The sequence below is a fragment of the Ascaphus truei genome, chromosome 20, assembly GCF_040206685.1.
Source record: "Ascaphus truei isolate aAscTru1 chromosome 20, aAscTru1.hap1, whole genome shotgun sequence".
NCBI lineage: Eukaryota > Metazoa > Chordata > Amphibia > Anura > Ascaphidae > Ascaphus > Ascaphus truei.
The window spans coordinates 11,144,562-11,165,086 of record NC_134502.1 but is presented as its reverse complement, the minus strand read 5'-3'; the positions used below and the strand labels follow the sequence as shown (position 1 = coordinate 11,165,086).

The window sequence follows — 20,525 nt, the reverse complement described above, 5'->3', positions numbered from 1 at the left end:
GAAGTGTAACATAAATCTTTTTGGACTTCAACTATTTTTTTGTACAATTAATTAACATCCAGAAAAGAAGTGGACGAAGAAAACATTAAAAGGCTAATAAGTGGTGCATGCGCGACACCAGATGGGATGGTCAAATATATTTATTTTTTGTTCACATTTGCATTTATGGTAGTAAATATTTGGTATTTTGAATGAATATTGCCACCAATCACACCAGTCACACCTTTGTTTACCGCGGTTGATTTCCTTGAATTACCTGGATTCTGATTTCTTTGGGTGCAATTCTTCGCGTATCTGCCAGGTGGCAGAAATGAATGAATACTAATGTGTACAGTACTGTGCAACTGCGTCAATTTGCAGGTGTTTAAAAAACAAATAAAAGCCAAGTCTACAGAACCACAGTGGTCCATTGTGAATCGATCTTGATCCTTAAAGACGCTGAAGACGTTATCAAACTTAGGCGTTGCATAATAAAAACCTCTAAAACACAATGTTGTGGGCTTTTTTCTACATTCTTATCCCTGCACAATTGCTGACTGAACTAGACACCATGTGTACACCGTAAACGTATAAGAAACCTGACTGTAGTTATGCATTTTTAATATGTTCTGCAATTAATGCTGCAACAGATAAGCTGGTGACTTTATCAGAAATATATGAATATTTCATTTCGAACTATGATTTTTACAAATGTTCACCTGACGTTCATGAGTGGAAGCATTCGGTAAGGCAAACCTTAACTAACGACCATTGCTTTTTTCGCATTGTCCCTCCTCCCGAAGATAGAAGAGGGTATTGGTGTATGATCCCAGATTTGGCAACTGCAAAATGAGAAAGGTCGGGTTTAATCCATTACGTTTAAAGCTGCAGTTCAAGCTGCTGTTTAAAAAAAACAAATGTATTCCTGCATTGTGATTGACTGAGCAGTTACTACAGTAGATACAATTGGTGAACTGCTAGGGAGAGGGCGGGGCTCAAGAGCCAGAGCCTATCAGAAGGAGAAGGGGGCTGTCTCTTTGGAAACGCTTCCTACAGTACAATAGAAACATTAAAAATGTCTTTCAAACATTTAAAAAAAAAATGTATGCTACAAGTTTGTTCTCATAGTACAGAACTAATTTATTTAAAAATGTTATTTCTATTACTATTGGGGAAAAAAAACCAGATGGGACTCGAACCCACAATCCCTGGTTTAAGAGGCCATAGTTTCTTATGATATTTCATTATAATTTCAATTGTGCAATCATTCTTACTGCTTTACTACCAATAAAATACCAGTGAATGCTCAAATATTTCAAAACGAGGAAAAGAAAGCTAATTGGTGGTATAATTGTGAGCATAGCTGCCTTCCAAGCAGTTGACCTGGGTTCGGGTTCCTGGCCAACGCAGGTGTTATTATTTTTAAATACTAAACCATTATTTAGCAAATCATGTTTGCGTGCAGATATAGGACATAGTTACAGTGTGCGTAAAAACAGCTTTTTTAAAGTAATATTGATTCTGGAAATTTGTTAATTTCTTTTTCATAGCTAAAAGTATATGCCTCGTTAGCGCAGTAGGTAGCGCGTCAGTCTCATAATCTGAAGGTCGTGAGTTCGATCCTCACATGGAGCATTACTTTTCATTTACTTTTTAATACAATTGTATTTACTTTTTGTTTACATTTGCATTTACTGTACGGTAGTAAATTTTTTGTATTTTGTATGAATATTGTTGTATCACTTTTATGTAACTATTGTTTTTTATAAATATTTGTAAATATTAATAAAAACTCATTGACCAATTACAGTACGCTCATGCCATCCAACAAACAACAAAAAAATGCGACGACCCCACGGGATGCCTCCTTTGTCTTTTAAAAACACAGTATGATCAAGAATCGTTGGTTGCGGGTGAAGACGCAGACCCAGAACCAGACTCCAATGAGGAAGTAGACACCCCACTCACTCATAAAGAAATGCTGGTATTTGTTCAGGATATCAAGAGCTCTTTTCACTCTGAGATACACAGCATCCACCGCAGTCACAAAGACAAAATAGCGTCTATAGGAGACCATATTGCGGACTTGGAAGAGAAGGTAGCTACAAACGCTCATGCTCAAAAAACCCAGGCCCAGGAAGTCCATGAGCTAAAACCCCAAGTTAAAATAATCTTTGAGAAACTGGAGAACACAGAGAACCGGTCAAGACACAACAATCTGCAGATCAGAGGAGTGCCGGAAGAAGTGGACAATGCCAAATTAGACACATATCTTACCTGGATTTTCACGTCCCTTCTACCAGAAACATTGGTAGATAAACTCATGATGGACAGAGCTCACAGGCTTCCTAGTCCTAAAAATCGTGACCTAGCAAAGCCACGGGATGTGATCACACGTCTGCACTATATCCGTACCAAAGAGGAGTATTAGATCATTTAGTGTTTCAAGTCATGTGGCAGAGAACGAGTGTTTTTACTTTGATCAGATTCTGATTCCCCATTAGATTTCTATTATTTAGAGAGAAGAATAATTTAATACAGCACTAGAGCTTTGGAAATGTGTTGTTTTTTATATACTATTATTCCTATAAAAATGGTTTATTAAGGCAGGGGTGCACAAACTTGGGGCCCTTGATTATTTATGGGGGGTACGGAGCTTACAGAGGCTCCGCTCTCTTCCTGAAAATCTTGCCTCAATATATAAATGCACTCATAACTTCCTTTTTCTAATACTTAGACAGACGCCATTTCACTGGTGGCGTCTTTGCTCTCCACATGCAAACATGCACACATGCACCTAATTTTTCCAGTCTTAATTCTTTTTTATAACTGCCATTTATGCTATCTTTATACAGCGTTGGTGGTATAGTGGTGAGCATAGCTGCCTACCAAGCAGTTGACCCGGGTTCGATTCCCAGCCAACGCAGGTGTTGCTATTTTTAAATACTAAAACATTATTATGAAATCATATTTGCGTGCTGATATATGTATGTGGTTTGTGCTAGTTTTATCTCTTTTTGATGACTTCCTAGTGACTCAACTCAGAATCATTTTAACTTTTTGGCAAGGACGACATACCTATATAAAGGCTAATTTTGTAAGCATCAAAACTCCAGAGTTATGAAGTGTAACATAAATCTTTTTGGACTTCAACTATTTTTTTGTACAATTAATTAACATCCAGAAAAGAAGTGGACGAAGAAAACATTAAAAGGCTAATAAGTGGTGCATGCGCGACACCAGATGGGATGGTCAAATATATTTATTTTTTGTTCACATTTGCATTTATGGTAGTAAATATTTGGTATTTTGAATGAATATTGCCACCAATCACACCAGTCACACCTTTGTTTACCGCGGTTGATTTCCTTGAATTACCTGGATTCTGATTTCTTTGGGTGCAATTCTTCGCGTATCTGCCAGGTGGCAGAAATGAATGAATACTAATGTGTACAGTACTGTGCAACTGCGTCAATTTGCAGGTGTTTAAAAAACAAATAAAAGCCAAGTCTACAGAACCACAGTGGTCCATTGTGAATCGATCTTGATCCTTAAAGACGCTGAAGACGTTATCAAACTTAGGCGTTGCATAATAAAAACCTCTAAAACACAATGTTGTGGGCTTTTTTCTACATTCTTATCCCTGCACAATTGCTGACTGAACTAGACACCATGTGTACACCGTAAACGTATAAGAAACCTGACTGTAGTTATGCATTTTTAATATGTTCTGCAATTAATGCTGCAACAGATAAGCTGGTGACTTTATCAGAAATATATGAATATTTCATTTCGAACTATGATTTTTACAAATGTTCACCTGACGTTCATGAGTGGAAGCATTCGGTAAGGCAAACCTTAACTAACGACCATTGCTTTTTTCGCATTGTCCCTCCTCCCGAAGATAGAAGAGGGTATTGGTGTATGATCCCAGATTTGGCAACTGCAAAATGAGAAAGGTCGGGTTTAATCCATTACGTTTAAAGCTGCAGTTCAAGCTGCTGTTTAAAAAAAACAAATGTATTCCTGCATTGTGATTGACTGAGCAGTTACTACAGTAGATACAATTGGTGAACTGCTAGGGAGAGGGCGGGGCTCACGAGCCAGAGCCTATCAGAAGGAGAAGGGGGCTGTCTCTTTGGAAACGCTTCCTACAGTACAATAGAAACATTAAAAATGTCTTTCAAACATTTAAAAAAAAAATGTATGCTACAAGTTTGTTCTCATAGTACAGAACTAATTTATTTAAAAATTTTATTTCTATTACTATTGGGGAAAAAAAACCAGATGGGACTCGAACCCACAATCCCTGGTTTAAGAGGCCATAGTTTCTTATGATATTTCATTATAATTTCAATTGTGCAATCATTCTTACTGCTTTACTACCAATAAAATACCAGTGAATGCTCAAATATTTCAAAACGAGGAAAAGAAAGCTAATTGGTGGTATAATTGTGAGCATAGCTGCCTTCCAAGCAGTTGACCTGGGTTCGGGTTCCTGGCCAACGCAGGTGTTATTATTTTTAAATACTAAACCATTATTTAGCAAATCATGTTTGCGTGCAGATATAGGACATAGTTACAGTGTGCGTAAAAACAGCTTTTTTAAAGTAATATTGATTCTGGAAATTTGTTAATTTCTTTTTCATAGCTAAAAGTATATGCCTCGTTAGCGCAGTAGGTAGCGCGTCAGTCTCATAATCTGAAGGTCGTGAGTTCGATCCTCACATGGAGCATTACTTTTCATTTACTTTTTAATACAATTGTATTTACTTTTTGTTTACATTTGCATTTACTGTACGGTAGTAAATTTTTTGTATTTTGTATGAATATTGTTGTATCACTTTTATGTAACTATTGTTTTTTATAAATATTTGTAAATATTAATAAAAACTCATTGACCAATTACAGTACGCTCATGCCATCCAACAAACAACAAAAAAATGCGACGACCCCACGGGATGCCTCCTTTGTCTTTTAAAAACACAGTATGATCAAGAATCGTTGGTTGCGGGTGAAGACGCAGACCCAGAACCAGACTCCAATGAGGAAGTAGACACCCCACTCACTCATAAAGAAATGCTGGTATTTGTTCAGGATATCAAGAGCTCTTTTCACTCTGAGATACACAGCATCCACCGCAGTCACAAAGACAAAATAGCGTCTATAGGAGACCATATTGCGGACTTGGAAGAGAAGGTAGCTACAAACGCTCATGCTCAAAAAACCCAGGCCCAGGAAGTCCATGAGCTAAAACCCCAAGTTAAAATAATCTTTGAGAAACTGGAGAACACAGAGAACCGGTCAAGACACAACAATCTGCAGATCAGAGGAGTGCCGGAAGAAGTGGACAATGCCAAATTAGACACATATCTTACCTGGATTTTCACGTCCCTTCTACCAGAAACATTGGTAGATAAACTCATGATGGACAGAGCTCACAGGCTTCCTAGTCCTAAAAATCGTGACCTAGCAAAGCCACGGGATGTGATCACACGTCTGCACTATATCCGTACCAAAGAGGAGTATTAGATCATTTAGTGTTTCAAGTCATGTGGCAGAGAACGAGTGTTTTTACTTTGATCAGATTCTGATTCCCCATTAGATTTCTATTATTTAGAGAGAAGAATAATTTAATACAGCACTAGAGCTTTGGAAATGTGTTGTTTTTTATATACTATTATTCCTATAAAAATGGTTTATTAAGGCAGGGGTGCACAAACTTGGGGCCCTTGATTATTTATGGGGGGTACGGAGCTTACAGAGGCTCCGCTCTCTTCCTGAAAATCTTGCCTCAATATATAAATGCACTCATAACTTCCTTTTTCTAATACTTAGACAGACGCCATTTCACTGGTGGCGTCTTTGCTCTCCACATGCAAACATGCACACATGCACCTAATTTTTCCAGTCTTAATTCTTTTTTATAACTGCCATTTATGCTATCTTTATACAGCGTTGGTGGTATAGTGGTGAGCATAGCTGCCTACCAAGCAGTTGACCCGGGTTCGATTCCCAGCCAACGCAGGTGTTGCTATTTTTAAATACTAAAACATTATTATGAAATCATATTTGCGTGCTGATATATGTATGTGGTTTGTGCTAGTTTTATCTCTTTTTGATGACTTCCTAGTGACTCAACTCAGAATCATTTTAACTTTTTGGCAAGGACGACATACCTATATAAAGGCTAATTTTGTAAGCATCAAAACTCCAGAGTTATGAAGTGTAACATAAATCTTTTTGGACTTCAACTATTTTTTTGTACAATTAATTAACATCCAGAAAAGAAGTGGACGAAGAAAACATTAAAAGGCTAATAAGTGGTGCATGCGCGACACCAGATGGGATGGTCAAATATATTTATTTTTTGTTCACATTTGCATTTATGGTAGTAAATATTTGGTATTTTGAATTAATATTGCCACCAATCACACCAGTCACACCTTTGTTTACCGCGGTTGATTTCCTTGAATTACCTGGATTCTGATTTCTTTGGGTGCAATTCTTCGCGTATCTGCCAGGTGGCAGAAATGAATGAATACTAATGTGTACAGTACTGTGCAACTGCGTCAATTTGCAGGTGTTTAAAAAACAAATAAAAGCCAAGTCTACAGAACCACAGTGGTCCATTGTGAATCGATCTTGATCCTTAAAGACGCTGAAGACGTTATCAAACTTAGGCGTTGCATAATAAAAACCTCTAAAACACAATGTTGTGGGCTTTTTTCTACATTCTTATCCCTGCACAATTGCTGACTGAACTAGACACCATGTGTACACCGTAAACGTATAAGAAACCTGACTGTAGTTATGCATTTTTAATATGTTCTGCAATTAATGCTGCAACAGATAAGCTGGTGACTTTATCAGAAATATATGAATATTTCATTTCGAACTATGATTTTTACAAATGTTCACCTGACGTTCATGAGTGGAAGCATTCGGTAAGGCAAACCTTAACTAACGACCATTGCTTTTTTCGCATTGTCCCTCCTCCCGAAGATAGAAGAGGGTATTGGTGTATGATCCCAGATTTGGCAACTGCAAAATGAGAAAGGTCGGGTTTAATCCATTACGTTTAAAGCTGCAGTTCAAGCTGCTGTTTAAAAAAAACAAATGTATTCCTGCATTGTGATTGACTGAGCAGTTACTACAGTAGATACAATTGGTGAACTGCTAGGGAGAGGGCGGGGCTCAAGAGCCAGAGCCTATCAGAAGGAGAAGGGGGCTGTCTCTTTGGAAACGCTTCCTACAGTACAATAGAAACATTAAAAATGTCTTTCAAACATTTTAAAAAAAAATGTATGCTACAAGTTTGTTCTCATAGTACAGAACTAATTTATTTAAAAATGTTATTTCTATTACTATTGGGGAAAAAAAACCAGATGGGACTCGAACCCACAATCCCTGGTTTAAGAGGCCATAGTTTCTTATGATATTTCATTATAATTTCAATTGTGCAATCATTCTTACTGCTTTACTACCAATAAAATACCAGTGAATGCTCAAATATTTCAAAACGAGGAAAAGAAAGCTAATTGGTGGTATAATTGTGAGCATAGCTGCCTTCCAAGCAGTTGACCTGGGTTCGGGTTCCTGGCCAACGCAGGTGTTATTATTTTTAAATACTAAACCATTATTTAGCAAATCATGTTTGCGTGCAGATATAGGACATAGTTACAGTGTGCGTAAAAACAGCTTTTTTAAAGTAATATTGATTCTGGAAATTTGTTAATTTCTTTTTCATAGCTAAAAGTATATGCCTCGTTAGCGCAGTAGGTAGCGCGTCAGTCTCATAATCTGAAGGTCGTGAGTTCGATCCTCACATGGAGCATTACTTTTCATTTACTTTTTAATACAATTGTATTTACTTTTTGTTTACATTTGCATTTACTGTACGGTAGTAAATATTTTGTATTTTGTATGAATATTGTTGTATCACTTTTATGTAACTATTGTTTTTTATAAATATTTGTAAATATTAATAAAAACTCATTGACCAATTACAGTACGCTCATGCCATCCAACAAACAACAAAAAAATGCGACGACCCCACGGGATGCCTCCTTTGTCTTTTAAAAACACAGTATGATCAAGAAGCGTTGGTCGCGGGTGAAGACGCAGACCCAGAACCAGACTCCAATGAGGAAGTAGACACCCCACTCACTCATAAAGAAATGCTGGTATTTGTTCAGGATATCAAGAGCTCTTTTCACTCTGAGATACACAGCATCCACCGCAGTCACAAAGACAAAATAGCGTCTATAGGAGACCATATTGCGGACTTGGAAGAGAAGGTAGCTACAAACGCTCATGCTCAAAAAACCCAGGCCCAGGAAGTCCATGAGCCAAAACCCCAAGTTAAAATAATCTTTGAGAAACTGGAGAACACAGAGAACCGGTCAAGACACAACAATCTGCAGATCAGAGGAGTGCCGGAAGAAGTGGACAATGCCAAATTAGACACATATCTTACCTGGATTTTCACGTCCCTTCTACCAGAAACATTGGTAGATAAACTCATGATGGACAGAGCTCACAGGCTTCCTAGTCCTAAAAATCATGACCTAGCAAAGCCACGGGATGTGATCACACGTCTGCACTATATCCGTACCAAAGAGGAGTATTAGATCATTTAGTGTTTCAAGTCATGTGGCAGAGAACGAGTGTTTTTACTTTGATCAGATTCTGATTCCCCATTAGATTTCTATTATTTAGAGAGAAGAATAATTTAATACAGCACTAGAGCTTTGGAAATGTGTTGTTTTTTATATACTATTATTCCTATAAAAATGGTTTATTAAGGCAGGGGTGCACAAACTTGCGGCCCTTGATTATTTATGGGGGGTACGGAGCTTACAGAGGCTCCGCTCTCTTCCTGAAAATCTTGCCTCAATATATAAATGCACTCATAACTTCCTTTTTCTAATACTTAGACAGACGCCATTTCACTGGTGGCGTCTTTGCTCTCCACATGCAAACATGCACACATGCACCTAATTTTTCCAGTCTTAATTCTTTTTTATAACTGCCATTTATGCTATCTTTATACAGCGTTGGTGGTATAGTGGTGAGCATAGCTGCCTTCCAAGCAGTTGACCCGGGTTCGATTCCCAGCCAACGCAGGTGTTGCTATTTTTAAATACTAAAACATTATTATGAAATCATATTTGCGTGCTGATATATGTATGTGGTTTGTGCTAGTTTTATCTCTTTTTGATGACTTCCTAGTGACTCAACTCAGAATCATTTTAACTTTTTGGCAAGGATGACATACCTATATAAAGGCTAATTTTGTAAGCATCAAAACTCCAGAGTTATGAAGTGTAACATAAATCTTTTTGGACTTCAACTATTTTTTTGTACAATTAATTAACATCCAGAAAAGAAGTGGACGAAGAAAACATTAAAAGGCTAATAAGTGGTGCATGCGCGACACCAGATGGGATGGTCAAATATATTTATTTTTTGTTCACATTTGCATTTATGGTAGTAAATATTTGGTATTTTGAATGAATATTGCCACCAATCACACCAGTCACACCTTTGTTTACCGCGGTTGATTTCCTTGAATTACCTGGATTCTGATTTCTTTGGGTGCAATTCTTCGCGTATCTGCCAGGTGGCAGAAATGAATGAATACTAATGTGTACAGTACTGTGCAACTGCGTCAATTTGCAGGTGTTTAAAAAACAAATAAAAGCCAAGTCTACAGAACCACAGTGGTCCATTGTGAATCGATCTTGATCCTTAAAGACGCTGAAGACGTTATCAAACTTAGGCGTTGCATAATAAAAACCTCTAAAACACAATGTTGTGGGCTTTTTTCTACATTCTTATCCCTGCACAATTGCTGACTGAACTAGACACCATGTGTACACCGTAAACGTATAAGAAACCTGACTGTAGTTATGCATTTTTAATATGTTCTGCAATTAATGCTGCAACAGATAAGCTGGTGACTTTATCAGAAATATATGAATATTTCATTTCGAACTATGATTTTTACAAATGTTCACCTGACGTTCATGAGTGGAAGCATTCGGTAAGGCAAACCTTAACTAACGACCATTGCTTTTTTCGCATTGTCCCTCCTCCCGAAGATAGAAGAGGGTATTGGTGTATGATCCCAGATTTGGCAACTGCAAAATGAGAAAGGTCGGGTTTAATCCATTACGTTTAAAGCTGCAGTTCAAGCTGCTGTTTAAAAAAAACAAATGTATTCCTGCATTGTGATTGACTGAGCAGTTACTACAGTAGATACAATTGGTGAACTGCTAGGGAGAGGGCGGGGCTCAAGAGCCAGAGCCTATCAGAAGGAGAAGGGGGCTGTCTCTTTGGAAACGCTTCCTACAGTACAATAGAAACATTAAAAATGTCTTTCAAACATTTAAAAAAAAAATGTATGCTACAAGTTTGTTCTCATAGTACAGAACTAATTTATTTAAAAATGTTATTTCTATTACTATTGGGGAAAAAAAACCAGATGGGACTCGAACCCACAATCCCTGGTTTAAGAGGCCATAGTTTCTTATGATATTTCATTATAATTTCAATTGTGCAATCATTCTTACTGCTTTACTACCAATAAAATACCAGTGAATGCTCAAATATTTCAAAACGAGGAAAAGAAAGCTAATTGGTGGTATAATTGTGAGCATAGCTGCCTTCCAAGCAGTTGACCTGGGTTCGGGTTCCTGGCCAACGCAGGTGTTATTATTTTTAAATACTAAACCATTATTTAGCAAATCATGTTTGCGTGCAGATATAGGACATAGTTACAGTGTGCGTAAAAACAGCTTTTTTAAAGTAATATTGATTCTGGAAATTTGTTAATTTCTTTTTCATAGCTAAAAGTATATGCCTCGTTAGCGCAGTAGGTAGCGCGTCAGTCTCATAATCTGAAGGTCGTGAGTTCGATCCTCACATGGAGCATTACTTTTCATTTACTTTTTAATACAATTGTATTTACTTTTTGTTTACATTTGCATTTACTGTACGGTAGTAAATTTTTTGTATTTTGTATGAATATTGTTGTATCACTTTTATGTAACTATTGTTTTTTATAAATATTTGTAAATATTAATAAAAACTCATTGACCAATTACAGTACGCTCATGCCATCCAACAAACAACAAAAAAATGCGACGACCCCACGGGATGCCTCCTTTGTCTTTTAAAAACACAGTATGATCAAGAATCGTTGGTTGCGGGTGAAGACGCAGACCCAGAACCAGACTCCAATGAGGAAGTAGACACCCCACTCACTCATAAAGAAATGCTGGTATTTGTTCAGGATATCAAGAGCTCTTTTCACTCTGAGATACACAGCATCCACCGCAGTCACAAAGACAAAATAGCGTCTATAGGAGACCATATTGCGGACTTGGAAGAGAAGGTAGCTACAAACGCTCATGCTCAAAAAACCCAGGCCCAGGAAGTCCATGAGCTAAAACCCCAAGTTAAAATAATCTTTGAGAAACTGGAGAACACAGAGAACCGGTCAAGACACAACAATCTGCAGATCAGAGGAGTGCCGGAAGAAGTGGACAATGCCAAATTAGACACATATCTTACCTGGATTTTCACGTCCCTTCTACCAGAAACATTGGTAGATAAACTCATGATGGACAGAGCTCACAGGCTTCCTAGTCCTAAAAATCGTGACCTAGCAAAGCCACGGGATGTGATCACACGTCTGCACTATATCCGTACCAAAGAGGAGTATTAGATCATTTAGTGTTTCAAGTCATGTGGCAGAGAACGAGTGTTTTTACTTTGATCAGATTCTGATTCCCCATTAGATTTCTATTATTTAGAGAGAAGAATAATTTAATACAGCACTAGAGCTTTGGAAATGTGTTGTTTTTTATATACTATTATTCCTATAAAAATGGTTTATTAAGGCAGGGGTGCACAAACTTGGGGCCCTTGATTATTTATGGGGGGTACGGAGCTTACAGAGGCTCCGCTCTCTTCCTGAAAATCTTGCCTCAATATATAAATGCACTCATAACTTCCTTTTTCTAATACTTAGACAGACGCCATTTCACTGGTGGCGTCTTTGCTCTCCACATGCAAACATGCACACATGCACCTAATTTTTCCAGTCTTAATTCTTTTTTATAACTGCCATTTATGCTATCTTTATACAGCGTTGGTGGTATAGTGGTGAGCATAGCTGCCTACCAAGCAGTTGACCCGGGTTCGATTCCCAGCCAACGCAGGTGTTGCTATTTTTAAATACTAAAACATTATTATGAAATCATATTTGCGTGCTGATATATGTATGTGGTTTGTGCTAGTTTTATCTCTTTTTGATGACTTCCTAGTGACTCAACTCAGAATCATTTTAACTTTTTGGCAAGGACGACATACCTATATAAAGGCTAATTTTGTAAGCATCAAAACTCCAGAGTTATGAAGTGTAACATAAATCTTTTTGGACTTCAACTATTTTTTTGTACAATTAATTAACATCCAGAAAAGAAGTGGACGAAGAAAACATTAAAAGGCTAATAAGTGGTGCATGCGCGACACCAGATGGGATGGTCAAATATATTTATTTTTTGTTCACATTTGCATTTATGGTAGTAAATATTTGGTATTTTGAATGAATATTGCCACCAATCACACCAGTCACACCTTTGTTTACCGCGGTTGATTTCCTTGAATTACCTGGATTCTGATTTCTTTGGGTGCAATTCTTCGCGTATCTGCCAGGTGGCAGAAATGAATGAATACTAATGTGTACAGTACTGTGCAACTGCGTCAATTTGCAGGTGTTTAAAAAACAAATAAAAGCCAAGTCTACAGAACCACAGTGGTCCATTGTGAATCGATCTTGATCCTTAAAGACGCTGAAGACGTTATCAAACTTAGGCGTTGCATAATAAAAACCTCTAAAACACAATGTTGTGGGCTTTTTTCTACATTCTTATCCCTGCACAATTGCTGACTGAACTAGACACCATGTGTACACCGTAAACGTATAAGAAACCTGACTGTAGTTATGCATTTTTAATATGTTCTGCAATTAATGCTGCAACAGATAAGCTGGTGACTTTATCAGAAATATATGAATATTTCATTTCGAACTATGATTTTTACAAATGTTCACCTGACGTTCATGAGTGGAAGCATTCGGTAAGGCAAACCTTAACTAACGACCATTGCTTTTTTCGCATTGTCCCTCCTCCCGAAGATAGAAGAGGGTATTGGTGTATGATCCCAGATTTGGCAACTGCAAAATGAGAAAGGTCGGGTTTAATCCATTACGTTTAAAGCTGCAGTTCAAGCTGCTGTTTAAAAAAAACAAATGTATTCCTGCATTGTGATTGACTGAGCAGTTACTACAGTAGATACAATTGGTGAACTGCTAGGGAGAGGGCGGGGCTCAAGAGCCAGAGCCTATCAGAAGGAGAAGGGGGCTGTCTCTTTGGAAACGCTTCCTACAGTACAATAGAAACATTAAAAATGTCTTTCAAACATTTAAAAAAAAAATGTATGCTACAAGTTTGTTCTCATAGTACAGAACTAATTTATTTAAAAATTTTATTTCTATTACTATTGGGGAAAAAAAACCAGATGGGACTCGAACCCACAATCCCTGGTTTAAGAGGCCATAGTTTCTTATGATATTTCATTATAATTTCAATTGTGCAATCATTCTTACTGCTTTACTACCAATAAAATACCAGTGAATGCTCAAATATTTCAAAACGAGGAAAAGAAACTAATTGGTGGTATAATTGTGAGCATAGCTGCCTTCCAAGCAGTTGACCTGGGTTCGGGTTCCTGGCCAACGCAGGTGTTATTATTTTTAAATACTAAACCATTATTTAGCAAATCATGTTTGCGTGCAGATATAGGACATAGTTACAGTGTGCGTAAAAACAGCTTTTTTAAAGTAATATTGATTCTGGAAATTTGTTAATTTCTTTTTCATAGCTAAAAGTATATGCCTCGTTAGCGCAGTAGGTAGCGCGTCAGTCTCATAATCTGAAGGTCGTGAGTTCGATCCTCACATGGAGCATTACTTTTCATTTACTTTTTAATACAATTGTATTTACTTTTTGTTTACATTTGCATTTACTGTACGGTAGTAAATTTTTTGTATTTTGTATGAATATTGTTGTATCACTTTTATGTAACTATTGTTTTTTATAAATATTTGTAAATATTAATAAAAACTCATTGACCAATTACAGTACGCTCATGCCATCCAACAAACAACAAAAAAATGCGACGACCCCACGGGATGCCTCCTTTGTCTTTTAAAAACACAGTATGATCAAGAATCGTTGGTTGCGGGTGAAGACGCAGACCCAGAACCAGACTGCAATGAGGAAGTAGACACCCCACTCACTCATAAAGAAATGCTGGTATTTGAACAGGATATCAAGAGCTCTTTTCACTCTGAGATACACAGCATCCACCGCAGTCACAAAGACAAAATAGCGTCTATAGGAGACCATATTGCGGACTTGGAAGAGAAGGTAGCTACAAACGCTCATGCTCAAAAAACCCAGGCCCAGGAAGTCCATGAGCTAAAACCCCAAGTTAAAATAATCTTTGAGAAACTGGAGAACACAGAGAACCGGTCAAGACACAACAATCTGCAGATCAGAGGAGTGCCGGAAGAAGTGGACAATGCCAAATTAGACACATATCTTACCTGGATTTTCACGTCCGTTCTACCAGAAACATTGGTAGATAAACTCATGATGGACAGAGCTCACAGGCTTCCTAGTCCTAAAAATCATGACCTAGCAAAGCCACGGGATGTGATCACACGTCTGCACTATATCCGTACCAAAGAGGAGTATTAGATCATTTAGTGTTTCAAGTCATGTGGCAGAGAACGAGTGTTTTTACTTTGATCAGATTCTGATTCCCCATTAGATTTCTATTATTTAGAGAGAAGAATAATTTAATACAGCACTAGAGCTTTGGAAATGTGTTGTTTTTTATATACTATTATTCCTATAAAAATGGTTTATTAAGGCAGGGGTGCACAAACTTGCGGCCCTTGATTATTTATGGGGGGTACGGAGCTTACAGAGGCTCCGCTCTCTTCCTGAAAATCTTGCCTCAATATATAAATGCACTCATAACTTCCTTTTTCTAATACTTAGACAGACGCCATTTCACTGGTGGCGTCTTTGCTCTCCACATGCAAACATGCACACATGCACCTAATTTTTCCAGTCTTAATTCTTTTTTATAACTGCCATTTATGCTATCTTTATACAGCGTTGGTGGTATAGTGGTGAGCATAGCTGCCTTCCAAGCAGTTGACCCGGGTTCGATTCCCGGCCAACGCAGGTGTTGCTATTTTTAAATACTAAAACATTATTATGAAATCATATTTGCGTGCTGATATATGTATGTGGTTTGTGCTAGTTTTATCTCTTTTTGATGACTTCCTAGTGACTCAACTCAGAATCATTTTAACTTTTTGGCAAGGACGACATACCTATATAAAGGCTAATTTTGTAAGCATCAAAACTCCAGAGTTATGAAGTGTAACATAAATCTTTTTGGACTTCAACTATTTTTTTGTACAATTAATTAACATCCAGAAAAGAAGTGGACGAAGAAAACATTAAAAGGCTAATAAGTGGTGCATGCGCGACACCAGATGGGATGGTCAAATATATTTATTTTTTGTTCACATTTGCATTTATGGTAGTAAATATTTGGTATTTTGAATGAATATTGCCACCAATCACACCAGTCACACCTTTGTTTACCGCGGTTGATTTCCTTGAATTACCTGGATTCTGATTTCTTTGGGTGCAATTCTTCGCGTATCTGCCAGGTGGCAGAAATGAATGAATACTAATGTGTACAGTACTGTGCAACTGCGTCAATTTGCAGGTGTTTAAAAAACAAATAAAAGCCAAGTCTACAGAACCACAGTGGTCCATTGTGAATCGATCTTGATCCTTAAAGACGCTGAAGACGTTATCAAACTTAGGCGTTGCATAATAAAAACCTCTAAAACACAATGTTGTGGGCTTTTTTCTACATTCTTATCCCTGCACAATTGCTGACTGAACTAGACACCATGTGTACACCGTAAACGTATAAGAAACCTGACTGTAGTTATGCATTTTTAATATGTTCTGCAATTAATGCTGCAACAGATAAGCTGGCGACTTTATCAGAAATATAAGAATATTTCATTTCGAACTATGATTTTTACAAATGTTCACCTGACGTTCATGGGTGGAAGCATTCGGTAAGGCAAACCTTAACTAACGACCATTGCTTTTTTCGCATTGTCCCTCCTCCCGAAGATAGAAGAGGGTATTGGTGTATGATCCCAGATTTGGCAACTGCAAAATGAGAAAGGTCGGGTTTAATCCATTACGTTTAAAGCTGCAGTTCAAGCTGCTGTTTAAAAAAAACAAATGTATTCCTGCATTGTGATTGACTGAGCAGTTACTACAGTAGATACAATTGGTGAACTGCTAGGGAGAGGGCGGGGCTCAAGAGCCAGAGCCTATCAGAAGGAGAAGGGGGCTGTCTCTTTGGAAACGCTTCCTACAGTACAATAGAAACATTAAAAATGTCTTTCAAACATTTAAAAAAAAAATGTATGCTACAAGTTTGTTCTCATAGTACAGAACTAATTTATTTAAAAATGTTATTTCTATTACTATTGGGGGAAAAAAACCAGATGGGACTCGAACCCACAATCCCTGGCTTAAGAGGCCATAGTTTCTTATGATATTTCATTATAATTTCAATTGTGCAATCATTCTTACTGCTTTACTACCAATAAAATACCAGTGAATGCTCAAATATTTCAAAACGAGGAAAAGAAAGCTAATTGGTGGTATAATTGTGAGCATAGCTGCCTTCCAAGCAGTTGACCTGGGTTCGGGTTCCTGGCCAACGCAGGTGTTATTATTTTTAAATACTAAACCATTATTTAGCAAATCATGTTTGCGTGCAGATATAGGACATAGTTACAGTGTGCGTAAAAACAGCTTTTTTAAAGTAATATTGATTCTGGAAATTTGTTAATTTCTTTTTCATAGCTAAAAGTATATGCCTCGTTAGCGCAGTAGGTAGCGCGTCAGTCTCATAATCTGAAGGTCGTGAGTTCGATCCTCACATGGGGCATTACTTTTCATTTACTTTTTAATACAAATGTATTTCCTTTTTGTTCACATTTGCATTTACTGTACGGTAGTAAATATTTTGTATTTTGTATGAATATTGTTGTATCACTTTTATGTAACTATTGTTTTTTATAAATATTTGTAAATATTAATAAAAACTCATTGACCAATTACAGTACGCTCATGCCATCCAACAAACAACAAAAAAATGCGACGACCCCACGGGATGCCTCCTTTGTCTTTTAAAAACACAGTATGATCAAGAATCGTTGGTCGCGGGTGAAGACGCAGACCCAGAACCAGACTCCAATGAGGAAGTAGACACCCCACTCACTCATAAAGAAATGCTGGTATTTGTTCAGGATATCAAGAGCTCTTTTCACTCTGAGATACACAGCATCCACCGCAGTCACAAAGACAAAATAGCGTCTATAGGAGACCATATTGCGGACTTGGAAGAGAAGGTAGCTACAAACGCTCATGCTCAAAAAACCCAGGCCCAGGAAGTCCATGAGCTAAAACCCCAAGTTAAAATAATCTTTGAGAAACTGGAGAACACAGAGAACCGGTCAAGACACAACAATCTGCAGATCAGAGGAGTGCCGGAAGAAGTGGACAATGCCAGATTAGACACATATCTTACCTGGATTTTCACGTCCCTTCTACCAGAAACATTGGTAGATAAACTCATGATGGACAGAGCTTACAGGCTTCCTAGTCCTAAAAATCGTGACCTAGCAAAGCCACGGGATGTGATCACACGTCTGCACTATATCCGTACCAAAGAGGAGTATTAGATAATTTAGTGTTTCAAGTCATGTGGCAGAGAACGAGTGTTTTTACTTTGATCAGATTCTGATTCCCCATTAGATTTCTATTATTTAGAGAGAAGAATAATTTAATACAGCACTAGAGCTTTGGAAATGTGTTGTTTTTTATATACTATTATTCCTATTAAAATGGTTTATTAAGGCAGGGGTGCACAAACTTGGGGCCCTTGATTATTTATGGGGGGTACGGAGCTTACAGAGGCTCCGCTCTCTTCCTGAAAATCTTGCCTCAATATATAAATGCACTCATAACTTCCTTTTTCTAATACTTAGACAGACGCCATTTCACTGGTGGCGTCTTTGCTCTCCACATGCAAACATGCACACATGCACCTAATTTTTCCAGTCTTAATTCTTTTTTATAACTGCCATTTATGCTATCTTTATACAGCGTTGGTGGTATAGTGGTGAGCATAGCTGCCTTCCAAGCAGTTGACCCGGGTTCGATTCCCGGCCAACGCAGGTGTTGCTATTTTTAAATACTAAAACATTATTATGAAATCATATTTGCGTGCTGATATATGTATGTGGTTTGTGCTAGTTTTATCTCTTTTTGATGACTTCCTAGTGACTCAACTCGGAATCATTTTAACTTTTTGGCAAGGACGACATAAATATATAAAGGCTAATTTTGTAAGCATCAAAACTCCAGAGTTATGAAGTGTAACATAAATCTTTTTGGACTTCAACTATTTTTTTGTACAATTAATTAACATCCAGAAAAGAAGTGGACGAAGAAAACATTAAAAGGCTAATAAGTGGTGCATGCGCGACACCAGATGGGATGGTCAAATATATTTATTTTTTGTTCACATTTGCATTTATGGTAGTAAATATTTGGTATTTTGTATGAATATTGCCACCAATCACACCAGTCACACCTTTGTTTACCGCGGTTGATTTCCTTGAATTACCTGGATTCTGATTTCTTTGGGTGCAATTCTTCGCGTATCTGCCAGGTGGCAGAAATGAATGAATACTAATGTGTACAGTACTGTGCAACTGCGTCAATTTGCAGGTGTTTAAAAAACAAATAAAAGCCAAGTCTACAGAACCACAGTGGTCCATTGTGAATCGATCTTGATCCTTAAAGACGCTGAAGACGTTATCAAACTTAGGCGTTGCATAATAAAAACCTCTAAAACACAATGTTGTGGGCTTTTTTCTACATTTTTATCCCTGCACAATTGCTGACTGAACTAGACACCATGTGTACACCGTAAACGTATAAGAAACCTGACTGTAGTTATGCATTTTTAATATGTTCTGCAATTAATGCTGCAACAGATAAGCTGACGACTTTATCAGAAATATATGAATATTTCATTTCGAACTATGATTTTTACAAATGTTCACCTGACGTTCATGGGTGGAAGCATTCGGTAAGGCAAACCTTAACTAACGACCATTGCTTTTTTCGCATTGTCCCTCCTCCCGAAGATAGAAGAGGGTATTGGTGTATGATCCCAGATTTGGCAACTGCAAAATGAGAAAGGTCGGGTTTAATCCATTACATTTAAAGCTGCAGTTCAAGCTGCTGTTTAAAAAAAACAAATGTATTCCTGCATTGTGATTGACTGAGCAGTTACTACAGTAGATACAATTGGTGAACTGCTAGGGAGAGGGTGGGGCTCAAGAGCCAGAGCCTATCAGAAGGAGAAGGGGGCTGTCACTTTGGAAACGCTTCCTACAGTACAATAGAAACATTAAAAATGTCTTTCAAACATTTTAAAAAAAAATGTATGCTACAAGTTTGTTCTCATAGTACAGAACCAATTTATATAAAAATGTTATTTCTATTACTATTGGGGGGAAAAAACCCAGATGGGACTCGAACTCACAATCCCTGGGTTAGGAGGCCATAGTTTCTTATGATATTTCATTATAATTTCAATTGTGCAATCTTTCTTACTGCTTTACTACCAATAAAATACCAGTGAATGCTCAAATATTTCAAAACGAGGAAAAGAAAGCTAATTGGTGGTATAATTGTGAGCATAGCTGCCTTCCAAGCAGTTGACCTGGGTTCGGGTTCCTGGCCAACGCAGGTGTTATTATTTTTAAATACTAAACCATTATTTAGCAAATCATGTTTGCGTGCAGATATAGGACATAGTTACAGTGTGCGTAAAAACAGCTTTTTTAAAGTAATATTGATTCTGGAAATTTGTTAATTTCTTTTTCATAGCTAAAAGTATATGCCTCGTTAGCGCAGTAGGTAGCGCGTCAGTCTCATAATCTGAAGGTCGTGAGTTCGATCCTCACATGGGGCATTACTTTTCATTTACTTTTTAATACAAATGTATTTCCTTTTTGTTCACATTTGCATTTACTGTACGGTAGTAAATATTTTGTATTTTGTATGAATATTGTTGTATCACTTTTATGTAACTATTGTTTTTTATAAATATTTGTAAATATTAATAAAAACTCATTGACCAATTACAGTACGCTCATGCCATCCAACAAACAACAAAAAAATGCGACGACCCCACGGGATGCCTCCTTTGTCTTTTAAAAACACAGTATGATCAAGAAGCATTGGTCGCGGGTGAAGACGCAGACCCAGAACCAGACT

General features: G+C 37.4%; 12 non-coding genes across 12 annotated transcripts; all 12 read left to right on the top strand.

The window, feature by feature from the left end:
- The first annotated feature begins 1,541 nt into the window (after positions 1–1,541).
- Positions 1,542–1,614, top strand: TRNAM-CAU (transfer RNA methionine (anticodon CAU)). The gene has a single exon. It is a non-coding gene; the product is annotated as a tRNA-Met (tRNA).
- A 1,219-nt stretch (positions 1,615–2,833) lies between these two features.
- On the top strand, positions 2,834–2,905 carry TRNAG-ACC (transfer RNA glycine (anticodon ACC)). The gene has a single exon. It is a non-coding gene; the product is annotated as a tRNA-Gly (tRNA).
- Positions 2,906–4,642: 1,737 nt separating this feature from the next.
- TRNAM-CAU (transfer RNA methionine (anticodon CAU)) lies at positions 4,643–4,715 on the top strand. The gene has a single exon. It is a non-coding gene; the product is annotated as a tRNA-Met (tRNA).
- A 1,219-nt stretch (positions 4,716–5,934) lies between these two features.
- On the top strand, positions 5,935–6,006 carry TRNAG-ACC (transfer RNA glycine (anticodon ACC)). Its single transcript has one exon. It is a non-coding gene; the product is annotated as a tRNA-Gly (tRNA).
- Positions 6,007–7,743: 1,737 nt separating this feature from the next.
- On the top strand, positions 7,744–7,816 carry TRNAM-CAU (transfer RNA methionine (anticodon CAU)). Its single transcript has one exon. It is a non-coding gene; the product is annotated as a tRNA-Met (tRNA).
- Positions 7,817–10,844: 3,028 nt separating this feature from the next.
- TRNAM-CAU (transfer RNA methionine (anticodon CAU)) lies at positions 10,845–10,917 on the top strand. Its single transcript has one exon. It is a non-coding gene; the product is annotated as a tRNA-Met (tRNA).
- Positions 10,918–12,136: 1,219 nt separating this feature from the next.
- TRNAG-ACC (transfer RNA glycine (anticodon ACC)) lies at positions 12,137–12,208 on the top strand. Its single transcript has one exon. It is a non-coding gene; the product is annotated as a tRNA-Gly (tRNA).
- Positions 12,209–13,944: 1,736 nt separating this feature from the next.
- On the top strand, positions 13,945–14,017 carry TRNAM-CAU (transfer RNA methionine (anticodon CAU)). Its single transcript has one exon. It is a non-coding gene; the product is annotated as a tRNA-Met (tRNA).
- A 1,219-nt stretch (positions 14,018–15,236) lies between these two features.
- Positions 15,237–15,308, top strand: TRNAG-UCC (transfer RNA glycine (anticodon UCC)). The gene has a single exon. It is a non-coding gene; the product is annotated as a tRNA-Gly (tRNA).
- Positions 15,309–17,045: 1,737 nt separating this feature from the next.
- On the top strand, positions 17,046–17,118 carry TRNAM-CAU (transfer RNA methionine (anticodon CAU)). The gene has a single exon. It is a non-coding gene; the product is annotated as a tRNA-Met (tRNA).
- A 1,219-nt stretch (positions 17,119–18,337) lies between these two features.
- On the top strand, positions 18,338–18,409 carry TRNAG-UCC (transfer RNA glycine (anticodon UCC)). The gene has a single exon. It is a non-coding gene; the product is annotated as a tRNA-Gly (tRNA).
- A 1,738-nt stretch (positions 18,410–20,147) lies between these two features.
- Positions 20,148–20,220, top strand: TRNAM-CAU (transfer RNA methionine (anticodon CAU)). The gene has a single exon. It is a non-coding gene; the product is annotated as a tRNA-Met (tRNA).
- Positions 20,221–20,525: the final 305 nt, after the last annotated feature.